The sequence below is a fragment of the Adelges cooleyi genome, unplaced genomic scaffold, assembly GCF_023614345.1.
Source record: "Adelges cooleyi isolate 19-005CV unplaced genomic scaffold, UGA_ACOO_1.1 ACOO_flye_CR_arks_rails_tigmint_CR_PRNA_282, whole genome shotgun sequence".
Lineage (NCBI taxonomy): Eukaryota > Metazoa > Arthropoda > Insecta > Hemiptera > Adelgidae > Adelges > Adelges cooleyi.
Window position 1 is genome coordinate 1 of NW_026095951.1, and position 16,571 is coordinate 16,571.

At 34.8% G+C, this 16,571-nt stretch overlaps 1 pseudogene; it reads right to left on the reverse strand.

The window, feature by feature from the left end:
- Nucleotides 1–638: 638 nt before the first annotated feature.
- Nucleotides 639–1,923, reverse strand: LOC126837687 (palmitoyltransferase ZDHHC2-like; annotated as a pseudogene).
- Nucleotides 1,924–16,571: the final 14,648 nt, after the last annotated feature.

Genomic DNA, 16,571 nt, shown 5'->3' on the forward strand with positions numbered 1-16,571 from the left:
TATGAGTTTGGAATCATATTTGAAAAATACACTCTCAAAATTAGGTGTTAAGACGTTTGTGCTGAAAGGTGATGATGCTACCTTAAAATGTGAGATGTTTTGCGATGAGGATGTTGAATTTACATTGTCCGATAGTATATAGCTAGTTTGTTGGGGTTTACTAATGCAGTCTACAACCATGGCGTTGTACATAAATCGGAAAACCGAGCAACTGTAGAGAGGATATGCATTATACAGATCATACTTACCGAATTCCAGCAGCGCTATGTCACGTGGAGATCAAATAGGTATTGCTGTGCAAAACTCAGACGCGTATACGTTGCTCTGTGAAAGTTACCTTTACATCGAGGGGAAAGGCCTTGGCTCTAATTTTTTCCTAGGACACTGTTACTTCTAGAGTCTCTTTTCTTTCTTTGCGAAAGCATACGACTCGGGTCTAAGGCTGATAAATTCAAAAACTGAAAGACCGTTCGTCTCATCGGAAAAAAACCCTGGATTTCCTACAATCTACGATCTAGGACCATTCCATATCTAATAATGATAACGATAATAAACTAAAACCTAAATTGACATAAAACTGTTATATACAATTAAAAAAGAATAACACTAATACAAAAAAAAAAACCAAAATGTATTACCAATTGAAATGTTTTGGTCGCATATATCCGAATAAAAAAGACTTTGAGCTTCTTTTATCTTTTGGTTGATCGGAAAAGACACACCGTCACCAAGGCTGTGTGAGAACAACAAATTTAAAACATGCAGTTGGGTAAAAATAATTATTGAGTGTTAGTTCGAAACGATGAGAAGTTTTAACAATACATTTTAAAACTGGTAAAAGTATTGTTCGAAAAATTGTTAAAAAAGGAAAAAAAGTTGTGTAATTATTAGATTGTATACACTTTTAGCATATAATTTGTTTCAAAAGATTGATATCAAAAATTTCAAAAAAGCCAGTACAGGAGGGTTGAGGTGTAATGGAGGCAAAGCATATTGGGAAAAGAGAGCGGTCACAGAACTACAGATATTATTATAACTAAATGATAAAATCACTTTCAAATGCTTCGATGCGTAACTGTAAGTATACAAACATTGTCAATAATGTCCTTAAAATTAATGATGAAGTGTATTTATTTTTTTGAATAAAAACTTCTATTTATCTCATCTTGTTTTTATAGGAAACGGCCATAATAAAAATTCTTTGCCAAAAACTTGTTGTATATTATTAAAACACCCTAAATCAAATCCATTCTTCTCAAAACGCTCAATAAATTTTGGAGTACGGTAGGCTTCTGAGAACCGATTTCCAAAATCATTTAATAATAAAAGTTAATAAAAATTAAACTGATATACCTATAGTAGTGCGATTTTTAGAAATCAAGTAAATATGGTAAGCAAGCAATGGAAACAGGAAAATTGAAACCAATGATGCGATAATAAATAAATGTATTATATGCATTTTATACGAAGGTCCTTGTAGAAAAAAAACGTAACACAATATTTTTTAGGATTGTTTAACACTGCATAGTAATAATATTATGTTAAATATAATTTTACCATATCAGATGCGAAATAAATACACATAAGAAGTCCATACACTAAGAATAATATGTAATATTTATAGTTTGAATACGACACACAATTGTTAATCCACGGGCAGTGATGATCTCTTTTTAATACACATTTTCCACACACGCTACAACGGTGGGCTCGATCGGGCTTTACTATTCTACATTTATAACAGTATCTAATGTTTGAAAAGGAGTTTTCCATTTTGTATATATATACATACTACTTTGTTTAACGTAAAACGAGGAATAAATATGATAATTAACCATTAGAAATTGTGAATGTCATGATTGGTAGATCTTTCGAAACTTCACGCAAGACAACGCTTTGTCTGGCAAAATCTATTGGATGATTATTTAACAGTGATTATGTGTATACCGATCTGATTACTATGAATAAAGACTATTTTTTTCAAATCTTTGCTTTTTATCCAATTATTACTAAGAAAATCCTGTACTATTTTTCATCACAACCATCCTATATGTCACTTATCGTGCACATAATTAACATAGTGTCTGAATGTAATAGCAATAAAGTATTTAATTTGTTTATGACAAGAAAATTGTATTCTCCTTTATAATTAAACCATAATAATATTTGTTTGATTGTGGAACTGTAGTTTGTTAATCGCTTTGTCACAATCGCGTCTAATTAAAACCAACTGTCCTCTGTATACATAACAGTATGTATGACTTGTTTCTAAACTATTTTTAAACGATGCCACATGGATGACGTCTGCTGTTGATAAGTACTTACCCCACACTGTATGCGTTTTGAACGCTAAACCGTTGGGCAAAAATAACTTACTAAACGGTCCCGGAGAAAATTAAGACTATAAACGTAAAACATTTTTTTAATAAATAGAAAATTTAACATTTCATTAGTTAGTTATTGGGGTAGAAAAATCCATATGATTCGAATATATAAAATTTGAAGTTCACCATCTCTGGTATCTCTACCATTTTGATTTTAGTCCCATCCCTGGTAGTTATTTTTTTTGCATAATTCAGACTGTGTTTCTCCTTGGGGTTGAATTTTGTTTAAAATTATGTAACGGCCATAGTTCGATCATCATCTCTAGTATCCCTACCATTTTAATTTTAGTAGGACTTGAACTTCCAGGACAGTGCTCGGTGTGCACTATCTGCGCGTTCGCTTTTCTATAATAAACTCCCGTTGTGTTGTTACGTTTTACACGATGGTATTATATAATACAAAATTATTCTTTATTGTACAAAACGGACCGATAGTCACGGGAGTCCCTCCCCCTCCCCCCGTGTTGTCTTTTTTTTTTTTTTCCGTGTGTCTCTTTTTACATCATTACCATTTCGTATGGGACGTGCGTCCGTCCGGGATAATATGGAGAAAAAAAAATACATTAATGCATAGGGTAGGGTGGTTGGCCGTAATGAACGGTTTAAGTTTAATGGCGGCCGCGGGATCAAGATATTTCGCACGTGCCAGTGCCACGTGCACTCGGGGCCTTTATACATACACGGCCAACACGTGTATAGGTTTCGGCCGCACGTCGATCTTAATTAAGCGCCGGCCGACCGCCGTCCGTGCTTGGTTTTTTTAAATGTTTTACAGCGCTCAAACAACTTTTGGATCGGACATAGAAAAAAACAAAAACTACCATACGACACGCCGACGACCGCTTGCATTAAACGCAGTCCCGAGTCTGCAGGTGTGCACTTTCGGTTCCATTTCGAAATGCGCTTAAGCGCCGAGCGTGTAACAACAAAAGCGCACGCTCGCCCCAGACGAATAATACTGAAATAATATTTTTGTATTTGTATTTTGTTTATTTTTCGCCGGGCAACACGCCCGTCTGCCAAAATCGACGAGGGGGGGGGGCGTGCGACTAGAACGTGCCTTATTTTAATAATATTTAAGACAATAGACGGCGAGCGGAGTTGTGCGAATCGTCATTGGCGTATATCATTTTTTTTTTTTTTTTTAACTAACGAGTTTTTTCAGAATGTATTCGAATTAGTGATGGGATCCGAAAATCCGGATTTTTCAAAAATCTTATAAATATTAAACATTATTACTATATAAAACTGTGTACCTGTGTAAAATGTTTATAAAAAAAAACCGCTTAGCTTTGACATTGATTAAATGGCTTTTGGATTTTAACAAATCTGAAAGCAATTTATCTTTTTGATGTTGTATTTAAAATATTTGTCTAGGTAAACAGTAAACACAACTTTATAAATGATATTGTAATAATATTTAATACTGAGATTTCGGATTTTCGGATTCTCATCACTAATTCCAGTACGAAATTATTTGAGCAATTTAAAACATAATAATTATATTCAATATCGAATAAACGTAAATTTTTTTCCTTTTCATATCGGATACTTGACTAATAAACATTTAAATTGTGTGTATAGAGTGATGTTTTACTTTGTATAAATATTATAAATGATTATTTTTATAGCTCACAAACTATAGGTTACAGACAATGTTGTCTTTAAAATTCAGATCCATTTACAAACAGATAGAAGTTTGTTAGTAAAATCAAAGGCGTTTTGCATGTTCATTGGTATCATATTATGTTGTTCTGAAATGAAATCTCTGAGATAAAAAAAAATAAGAAGACATTTTAAACTTTCATCAGAATAGGTGTTATGCACGATACTTGGTTTATCACGGAGCAATTGCACGTCGTATCAGTAACCCTAAACGGGTAAGTATAAAATCCGGAAGGGCGAGTCACGAATATTAAATATTTTACAGCGCCGAAACTCGAAACCCAAGTGATGAAAATTATTGAAGAAAAAAAACCCATTAAAAAAATACATGGTATAGCACGTCTCGTGATCAAATTCTTTAGCTCAAGGGCTATATTATTATATTACCACGTTGTGTACTGTTAACGGCATGGCGCTATGGGAATTTGATTTATGTCTTTACCAAACGTACTGAAACTTTAATATTATATATATTTTTTTAATAGCTCCGTAGTAAATTTTGTTTTTTAAATGACAGTACATAACTAACTTCGATCAAATATATATATTTAAGTATAAAAGTATTTTCAACACTAAAAACAAATACATTGAATTGTTCAATTAAAATATAAAAAAAAAAACGACACAGCTAACTTTCCGGGAAGAATGTGTTGAATAATAATTTAAGAATTTACATTTATCGAATATTATAAAACCTTATTTCATTGATGGAATGTGGAAAAACACATGAATGAATAATGAATAATACGAGCCAAATGCGCCGGTCCTGAGCGGAAGAAGAAGACAGATGTTTTTTTTTTTTTTTTAGCAATTCTACTAAAATGTATTTTTAGTACTGACAAAATATCCAAACTTAGAGACACCCGATGGGATTATTTACAGATAAAAGCTTTTAAATGGCCATTAGTTGTGTTTGATTAGGACGTGTCAAAAAATTACTTGTAACGATTTGGTTGTAAAAATATCCTTCAGCTACACGTTTACTTAAAGCGAAGTAATTCCAATGGTATAATTCAGGGGCGTCTTGAACATTTGAATCAGATATGTTAAAACGCTCGGGGAAAAATGTAATTAAACGTTTAACTTCAAAGTGTTTTTCATATTAACGTTTTTAATCTAATGTGGAACACTCGTTGGACGTCCTATTCGGTACTATGGATATGTTAAATTTGCAATGATGTAAAATATCATTAGTTTTTTTTTACTTCCAGTAATAATTATTATGTGTTTACTTACTATTAGGACACACATTGTAATGTAGTCGTTACGTTAGCGGCCAAGTGTCGTCGACTTGGCGAAGTTCACTTAGTGTGATCCGATATTTCCGGTCGCTTTAACAGACGGTTCATTATACGTGTACCGTGTCTGCGCGTGTAGTCCATTAGTCTTGGTAAAAATAAAAGGTAGCGTATATTTATCTTTTCTAAGATAACTCAATCCGTATTATATTTGTGTCGGTCCACTTAATCATTGTTTTCCGACAATATCAAAAAAAATTTACAAGAGTTATATTTACCGGACGACGCAAATGTGTACATTGTATAGTGGACTACACGACTACCACCGCGGTTTTAAATATATTATCATTTTTGTAAATTGTTTTATGTTAAAATTAAATTTATTAATAACGCTCCACGTTTAACCAAGCTCAGTTTTCACTTCAATGATACTATTTTCGTCTACTATCGCATGCTGTCCAATGTAGAGAAACAATTAAAAACTAGTGTAATTATTGTTAAATAATGTTTAGACAATGTTTCAATATTTAATTAGTTAAGTATTGAAAAGCATTTTATTGTCAGAGCACAAATTAAAAAGTAATTTAATATTTAACATAAACGAAAACTGTCCTTGTCATGAGAACTATCATGTCAATTTGTTTTTGTATAAATATACAATGTATTTCTAAAATGTAAGTAATAATGTTTAATGAGATTTTGATAAACTATGTTTTTCGTTAAGTTATAAATTTAAAAAAAATTAATACCTCGACTAGATTTTTAACTGTTATTATCAGCTGCGATTTTTTTTTTATTTCAGGGTGAAAGTTATGTATTTAAATTGCCTAACCGGAATGCCTTGCGGCTTGCATACAAAGTTGTCAGTTATATTATTAGACAACTGGTAGGAACATTAGGGTAATCGCTATACGGGGTTTTGGAGAACTTGTTTGTTAGAGACTGAAGCCCTGCAAAACGATTTCAAATAAGCTAAATAAAATATTTTAAATTGTTGAGATTTCTATATGAATCTTTTTGCCTCGATGTTTGATGTTGGGTATCAATGCAGTTGTGATCCCAAACAATTTTTTTTAAAATAAATTCTCCATGAATGTACTTTTTTATGTTAAAAAATACGGAAAATCAGTTTAAGTAGGTTAAACTTACTTTTGAAGTTATTCGCAAAAACCTTCATTAACTAAATAAAATAAAAAAATCTATTTTTTATTTCCTTGTAAAGAACTGCCTTTTCTGATTTCACAGAATCATACTTAATTATAATACAGGAACAAAAACTTAAATGTTATACATTTTTTAAATGAAATACCTTTGTTTAACAGTTTTACCATCCATTTTTTTCAGTGTAGATATTTAATCCGAATTCCCAGAAAAAAAATCACCTAATATATTTTTTACTTTTAGTTATGAATCAGGCAAAAATTATTTATTTAACAGAATTTAGTTATACTGATGTAAAAAATTGGGAAGCCTGTATGACATTTTTCTAGACTGTAAAATAATAATTAAAAAATTATCATGTCTCAAGTGGAAGTCTCAGCACTCCTCTTTCCATCCTACATTTTAAACTTTAGTAACTTTAAAAGTAACCATCCAAAACTGATTGTCGACCAATCGAAATGTCAAGATAATTATTTTAATTAAGTAGATAGAGCTCTAAAACATAATAAAAAGATAAAAACTTGAATATTGTAAAAAAACACAAGCTGAAGTGTCTCTAAAAAGAAAACAACTATAAAATTGCAATTAGTTCAAGAGTAATCGAGTGCCTTAACCGTAATCAATCACCTTGTATACAATAAACAAACTTCCATCAGTCGTATACAGTCAAGACTCGTTTTAACCATATAAGACCACATTGTTATGAAGTTGTCATGTCGGCGAACGGGATGGCTTGGACTTGGACTCTGGAGCACGAGGGCGGGGAAAATTGATTTTTCACTCGATATCATCTATTCTATTCTTTTTGTCTCTCGTTTTCGGGCGTTTGACGATGGGGAACAGAGAAAAAAAAAGATAATAAAATATCCAATCGCTTGTACATCCGGCCGGGTCGAATAGTCACGTCCTATCACGGCGGTATACGGCGTGCAACGATAACGACCGGAATTGAAAATGTAATATTCATGGGCTCTGTGTGCAACGTTCATATATTCGACAGCACCGTGTCGGAGTACATCTCGAGTTACCCTCCCTCTACTAGCCCTGTGCGCTTATTGTGCCGCTGCTGCTGCTGCCTAGGGAGCCCTTCAACCCCTCGACTTGGTCCCTGCCCCAAGCCCCCGCTGCCTGGCGAAAGCGCGCGCGTGCCGGACGTGACGCATGCCCAGACCGGAAGACAAGCGTCGTGCGACCGGATCCAAGATGGTAGGCGCACCGTCGCCCAAAGCCAAGGGGTAGCTCTGCGCCTACCGCTATCCCGGTACACCCTTGTTGTGCCGGCCAACTATATTGTATTGTATATTATCCTATACAGGAGCCGAGAGTCCCGTGGCGCCGAAAACCGCTCATGTACAGCGTGTACATTATTATTGTTGTGCACAATAATGCGCTCCAATGCACTTTTGTGTTTCGACTTTTTCTAATTTACACGAATCGCGTGGGAAAACGCCCGAGAGTGTTCGAAAAATGATTATTTAGTAAATCAACCCTGTCAGAGCGCAAGCAGTCACACGCACAAATATATTTGCCACCACAATATCAGTATTAATCAATAGGACCGAATTAGTAAATGTGTTGACAATCAAGGAAACCAAAATTATCGACCAGTACGCCCACACGCACAGCGGGCACTAATTTTTAAAAATCGCAAGAATAAATATTACATTTTTTTAAAACGTCAATCACACGGCGTAATTCATTTTTCCATTATAACTTTATTAAAGAAACCTTTTTTTTCCTCAAAACTATTACACGTTTGAAAAGTTTTATGGTATTAAACAATAAAGGGCGACAAATGTAAATTATTTATTTGTTTGTCCCAGGTTCTGCTGTAATTCTCAGGTCCTGCATTTACCCCTAGGCCCAAAGCGTTGAGCCTATTGGTTAAACCAGCCCTAAAGTTATAAATAAATAAATGCGCCCTTATATTTTAGGGGCCAAATGCACGTGCATCTTTTGCACTTACATATATGTGCGATTTACTTTTATGATTTTACTCCATACCGAGAACAACTGGTGTATGGTTTTAGGCTATCCGACAGTTTTAATGCCACAGGCCGAATTAATCTACTTCAAATACCAACCTAAATAACAGGTCATCAACACAAACACCCACAAAGATTGGTCCATGTTTCATATTAAATACAGTTCATATTAAATGTAGATTATTATTTATAAATAGACAATGTTAATTATTGTTCACGCTGTATAATTATTATAATCGCTGAACAGATTTTTTTTTTGTTCGGCATTCAACTTTAAAATGTCATAATACTAGAAATAGTAAATAACAAAAATCACTGAACTATAATTATTAAAAAATCTGATCATTATTTTTTTCCGCATAAAGTCTAGTAATGTTAACGTCATAAAAGTTTATTAATTGACTGTATTCATTTTACACCATTACACTATTAAACATAAAATAAAAACTGGTAATAATACCAAACAATAATAATATGTTATATTATGATAGTGGTCGGTTATGATAGGATCTCGAAATTGCCATACAGTAACTGTCCGAATATCCTAATGTTTTAAACACTTACCTATCGTTCTATGTATATTATACAAATATTTATATATATATAGATAATATAATATATATATATACATATAATAATTTGTGACACACGAATACCAATAAACGTTATTGCTATGTCAATAAATAAAAACTACATATTTTCCTGACGGTGACATTGATCGCATGACTAACTCGTAGAGCTTAATGGAAAATGACAATATTGTAGTACCTATAAAATATAACATTACAATAACAATAATATTACCTTGTTGTGCTAGCGAGGCGCCTTTCGGTGTGTATAGTTTAATATATATTTGCAGTATTAAAAATGTATATTTTATAGTTCATTTTTTTTTTTTTATCTTTTCCCGTTTCGCCGTTAAACACAAACATAATAGTATTGCCATATGAATATCGAAAGACAGTTATTACAATAATAATAACAATAATGCTAACCTAGCCCTGAATACGGATACAATGGCTGCGTTAAACGCATTTGTATTTTATTGTATGTGTATACTTTCTGCCTGTACTTGTGTGCTTAACCTCACGAATAGAACACGGGTAACTAACTACTACATGCAACACGGTTTGCATAAGTATCAATCTGGGTGGTCAAATATGTTATTATAATAATATACGTCGGGTCAGAAAATATACAAATTTGTTTCACGATGATGTAGGACAACGCGTGTCTTGTTTTGCATAAAATGTTATATTATGCGTTTTCTACGCAACATATTATACTTCTACCGCCTCTTAACATGCTTTCGGACAACCGCCAACGACGGCAGGTAAAATATCGATTGACTTAGTAATTGCACCATGTATAGAATGGTCATAAAATGTTGCATTATTATTTAGGAAAACATTAAAAAAAAAAAAAGGATATACTCGTACAAATTGTACATTGTTATTATTACCGGTATGGCTCCGAAGCCTTTAAAGTGTCTGTCCGGAGAAAAAATTGCAAAACAGGTAAAAATAAAATACAAACACATTTTACCTACAAATCGCAAACGATTTTGGACCATAAAAATCGCTACTCGAGTGAATCAGTCCACGGGGAATCCCTCGGGTACATATTATAATATCGAAGCTAAAAAGCAAGTACCGATGTTGACATTTATCTAAATGGAGAAATCGGTATAAAGAAGAGATGCCCATATAAAGAAGTGAACGAAGATAACCAAAAAAATAGAACAAGAGTTGTGTTTTTAATAGCATATATAGCGAGGCATTGGAGATTTAAAGTTTTTTCGCAATTACCGTGGTTTGAATTGGTCACAACTCACAAAGCGTATAAACTTACAAAATGCCTCCAACGCCTTTTGAAAATGTCAAAACTAACATTTCGAGTAGATAACTAAAGTTATAATAATCATCTATTTTAAAGGTTCGAGAACTACACAAAGCCAATTCGATGTGTTTAAATGTTTGATAATCGTAATCGGCGACAGATAATATTATACAAAGATTCAATCGTTTGAGTTATCATTACTGGTACCTACCGATCCAAAGTATAGAAAATTCAACAAAAAAACTAACTGGAAAAAATAAAACTAACAATTTTTACGTCGAAGCTAAAATACACGTGGGATTTTCAGTTTCGTATTCAATAAGTTTATACGGCAGAAAACTGTGTATTATAATATTATAGTTTCGCTTGGAGATACCGCATTGAAGATTCCTTAACGACCACACAGCGACCGCGCAGGTGGACTCTGGACACGGTTTGGCGTTTCCTATAATTATTATAACTAGTGCGCGCGGGAAGTTAGGTAGAAACAAAAAATCTACATTATTTTTTTTAAACGCACACGTGTTCGTGTAACTTTGGTTGAAAAAAATCACAACGCCAATTATACGGCACTATCGTCGCCATCGCATCTCACGGGTTGAATATATTTATATATTTTGTATCACCTAAAACAGACAAAACGGTCTTATTGTTTCTTTCTGGAAACACAATGAAGTCGAGTTACATTTCATAAAAAAAAACAAAAATTACCACTACGCCCACCGAGTGCGCCCATTGTTCGTAACAGTCGGACTTACCACATCCTGTAACAGATAAACATCACTGTACAGTACAATATTGTTGTTATTATTATTATTGTATTATATAGTGCAGTAGCTCTCTAAAATAACAAAGTGATCTTTTAAATCTCCACGGAATCGACAACATTGTGTGTGTCGAGGTGTTTGGAAAATAATAATATATCCTCAGGTTGTAGATACTATATACATATACATATATACATAGGTATAGGTGGTGTACGCAGTCTTGATGAATGCTTTCGTTGTGTAACCCTAACACGGGATTTACGTTTATGGTCTGTAAAACAGTCGGTGAATTCGATTAACAATGATAATAATTATTAAGTACACGGACGCAAGCGACCGACGACAGTGATAAGACCCGGCGCGGAACTAATAATGTAATTTCAAGTCTATCCTCGGGGACACATTCGGAACGTTGCGATTTCCATATGGAAATAATTGTTTCGCTTTTTGACTTGGCATTTTTTCGGTCCGTATGGTCGAAAGGGGATACAATATTAAAGTTTCATCTCCGTTAAAGCCATCGTATGTGCCACTGTCACTATATGTCCTACGGTATCGGCTTAGTTATACACATACAATACGACCGACGCTAAGTAACATCACATTAATATACATAATAATAATAGTAGTGCACTAGCGACAGATGGGTAAACGTGCCGGTGCTGATTGCCGGCTGGGGGTCAATCCCTTTGGGAAAGATACGGTTAGTGAACCCGGTTAGGAGAAGAAAAAATAACAGAATACATACACTATACGTTATACGAACTTGGCGTTCGACAAAAGACGTGGAAATCCTTCTTGCGGCCGACTCTGCGTCAGGAAGCCGTGGCGAACCGAAGGTGTACATAACATTATTATATTAAATACAATGGTACGGTGGCGGTCACCGGCGGCAGCCGTCCGTGTGTTTCCGGATAGGCATAAGTGTACAGTGTACTTAGCGTATGTGTGTGTGTGTGGCGTGCGTGTGTATTTGTGGAAGAAAAAAAATTCGTGTGATTTGAATTTTAAAACGCGTGGAAACCGGAAATGGCTTCCGGTCCGCCGCCGACGCCGCGTTTGCCGGCTGTTTGGAAATCCGTCTTGGGCTCGCACCCTTTCACCCGTCCAAACGATATCTTACATGATTATCCGGTGTGAGGCGCTGCACCTCCAACCCCCCCCCCCCCCCCCGCGTTTTCTGCCGCTCCTTTCGCACATGTAGGAAATTGATATACTCCAGACCCAGATCCAGATTTTTTTTACTACATATTGGGTGTTAAATTTTGCAACAACAAATAGATCTCATTACATTTTCCTTAAATAAACTTAACTGTGAAAAACGGCGAATCTATACTTTCCACGATAAGCGCATGAGAAAGTAGGAAAATGCTCAATTCAAATATTGGAATATCACATTAAAAAAATACCACAAACAAAAGTCGAAAACAGGTTCGGTTGGACTAGGCCATCTAGAATTCTAATTGCCAGACTGGCCTTTCCGCCCTTGGTTAATTTTCTATTTTTTAACCCTAAATTGCTTGGTCTATATTCTTGTAATAAAATACGAGTGCCTTTTTGCGTACATTTACTATAGTAGGGCATTTTAAAAATAGCCTCGGGGGGCGGGGGGATATACTTAACACGTAGATAAAATACATCTGACAATAGTAAGTGATTTTAGATAGTGTTATTACATCTAGATACCCAATATTCTACTCGGTTAGCTGGACAATAATTACATTTCAGGATTCTTAAATATTGAACAATTTAATGGATCAATCACTGAAAGTCTATATTGTTCATTAAACTGTTTAACTAATTAACATAATCTGTATTTTGCGTTAATCGACATGTTAACGACTGAAATCTTAAGTCTGTTTTTTTAGTTTTACGCGCAAACCGATTGGTAATGCATTAAGAATTATAGATTTCAATAAACGGAAACATATTAATAACATAGTGTACTGGTATACCAATAATAATTGTTTAACCGCAACTATATGACTTGTTCAAGTGAATAAAGAGTAAACGTCATAACGGGACAATCTATTGTATGACTAATTGTTTGAAAATGTCGGTAAATACTATATTGGACATAACGACAAACTATTTGATTTGATATCGAATAAACGTGAAATAAGATAAAATAAATGAATTATTTAATTTTAACTTTAACTTATATTTCCTTATCGGTTCATTATGCGTATTTATTTAGCAATATTTTGTTAAATATTTAACGTTAATATAAACATTTAGGATGATCTACCAAGTGGGATAATTTTAAACAAATGTGAATTCTATTTTTCTATAAAAATAGATAAGTAATGAGTAATGACAAAATAAATTAAACATTTTATACGAAATATAAGGGGCCAAAAGGGCGTAATAGTAACAAGTTATTTTTTAAATATTCATACATTAAAAGAAACGTTGAAGGAAACCAACTAACGTTATCCGCAAGAACAGATTTAAAATGTAATCAGTAATCACTTATACCTTTTGGTTTTCTCCACTTCGATATAACCTTGTCAGTTGTCGACTGTGCTGAAATAATACTCGAAAATATAAAAAAATTCACGCCCCACTTTGAATTTTAAGAAGAACTGCTGGAAAATAATTGTGATTTTATTTTGATACTACTGTGCTTACCAGTCGTGAGTACATTGGTTGCTGGCTGAAATGTGTGTTACTATGCTGAAACGGCTGCGATAACAACCGTCTTAGACTTCAGTTGTTTTTCAGCTTTTCACGAGCAAACGACATTTTTGTTGGAAACACAGTTTTTGCGTTTCAAGTATTATATCTAATATTCTGAAATATGTGCTATATGGAGAAGATTTTGTGGGCCGGCGGCGCCGTTCTAACGGTAACTGGCGGCGGTTACCTGCTCTATAAGGTACGCGTATGAACATACATATTGTTTGATGACATGTTCAACGACACACCTTCGACCAGGGCTCGCTGTTTTGTCAGTGTCAGCACAATAGTTATTAGTTTAAATAAAAATTGTTCTCGTGTTCAAGGCCAAAAAGAAATGGTGGGACGCGGCACCGGTAGAACCCGCATCGGTAGAACTTCCACCGGTAGAACTTACACCGGTAGAACCCGCACCGGTAGAACTTCCACCGGTAGAACTTCCACCGGCTGAACCCGCACCGGTAGAACTTCCACCGGTAGAACTTCCATCGGCTGAACCCGCACCGGTAACAACTTGAACCTGTAGAACCCGCTCCGGTAGAACTTGAACCTGTAGAACCCGCTCCGGAAGAACTTGCATCGCTGAACCCGCTCCGGTAGAACTTGCACCGGTAGTACCTGCGTGTTACTACCACGACAGATACGGGTCGGCGGCGCACAGATGTCGTCCTCCGTGCGGCTACAGGCCAACTGAGGCAGGACAGCCGGAGCCACCGTGTGTGTACCACAGGCGACACGGCGCGGATGCAGTAAACTGCATACTGCCGTGTGGATTTGCAGGAGTGCAGGAGTACGGCATAGGGGAGCCCGTACCATACTGCATATACCATCGACGGTTCGGTCCGGAGGCGGTGAACTGCCGAGCACCGTGTGGCTATAGGGCCATACACTGAGGTAACACATTCATTAGTTTCCACAAAAAGCAACATACTGCAACGCGTTGATAATATTTCTTTGTCAGTCTCCTTTTTTTTTTCTCTCTGTTAATATTGAACCCAGGTATATTTAACTTGTTTGACTCTACTGAACTCATATCTACAGACTTTCAGGTGTGGAAAAACGGCCGTACTACCATGTTGGAGACCACTACAATTATTAGTTGTCTACGGCCGCCGTGTTTGAACCCATCACGTGGTTTTTTCTCTCTGTCTATTCAAGCTGTCATCCCCGTGGTCGCATTCATTATGTTGGCCGCCGTCTCAGCCATCCTCGCCGTGGCTGGCCGTCGACTAAGTTTTGTAAATTATTAGTTTTTAAGTTTATGTAGAAAAATTGTCCTGTTTATTCCCTTTCTCGTGAAAACCTTAGTGATACTAATACACTTAATTAATGATCACCTAATAAATATGTACTGTGTTAATACGGATGTTGTTGTTTAATATGTTAGGGAACTCGGGGCAATTGCCCTGGTGTCGAAACACTTAAGCTAAAATATTATGTACTTACTCGACATAAGTTTATCGACACAAGGGCGGAAGTTAGACGGTTAATAAATATCAAGTGTCCGGTGTTGCTTACTTGGGTTGCTACCACTTTTACCAATTTTTATGAACTAACAATGTTCAGTTCCTTATCAGCGGGCGGAATTCGTATTGAAAACTGATAAGGACGGCAGGTCTCCGAGTGTTTTGGCATTCACTCGCTCCGCCAACTAAAAATATCCTAGGTTTGTAGGCTACAGTCTATGAGGAGGTAACAGGTTTAAAATTAAGTTTAAATTAAAATTTTAAAAAGTTAAAGAGGCTTGATAAGAAGCTGGCCATTGGAAAAAGTGTACAATGGAAATTGTCTTTGGTAAAAGTTGTTATATTATAGACCACGTCATCAATATAGGCCGGCGTCATCCCGCTTAATTTTATGAGTTGAAAACAGATAAAAATGTCTAGAGGACAGTCAGCTAAATGTCTGTTAAGATTTACCTTTGTGAAACAAAATTTGTTTAAACGTAGTATGTTATATGTCTGTACACAGCAGTTACGAGGGGGGTGCCCGGCCACGGCGTCGAGTCAGCTCACTACGTTTTAAAGTATACCGTTATAATTCATCGTACCTTTATCTAGTAATCATAGTTCATACTTAGTTTCGAAAAAGTGTTTTGCCAATTTAAATTAGGGTTGAGTATAGAGATTAGATAGGCACTAATTATTAAAAAATACTTCATAAATAACAAAAATGAACTTCTACGGTGTAAGTTTTCTGTTGGCCGCAGGCAAATTAATCGGTGACGGCATAGGATAACAGTCTGTAACCAATGGTAACAATAATAACTACTTATTGTATTAATTAAAGACAGAGTAGATAGAAGTAGCAATCAAACTTCTAAACGGACACGCGTCGGTTATGATTTCACTATAGTATTGGTCTAAAACAAATAATTTACATATATATAAAATAAGTCAGTAAGTAATTTAATTGAAAATAAATAGTAGATATATACGTCAACAAATTTTTCAACAAAAAATATGAAATGTATCGTTATCACCACACACAGCGGTTTGAAAAAGATAAGAATTTTGTACATCTAATTAATTTGATAATTTGGTTTAAGCGAAATGTAATATACTACTATACTATATATTATTATATATATTCTAAATCTAAAAAACGTACCGACATCCAACGACGCATATTAATAGGTAATGTTTGCACACCGGGAAACACGTCGATTTCTCTTGAACGAAAACCGTGAGCGAATTACGGACAAATATGTAATTAATAATAACTATTATACGATTTACATATAATTGTATGTATATAATATAACAAACTACAAAGACAAAAATTCACCAAAAAAAAACAAAACACGCCGTTCGCCGTTTTTAATTTTTATTATTATATATAAGATAACGTTTG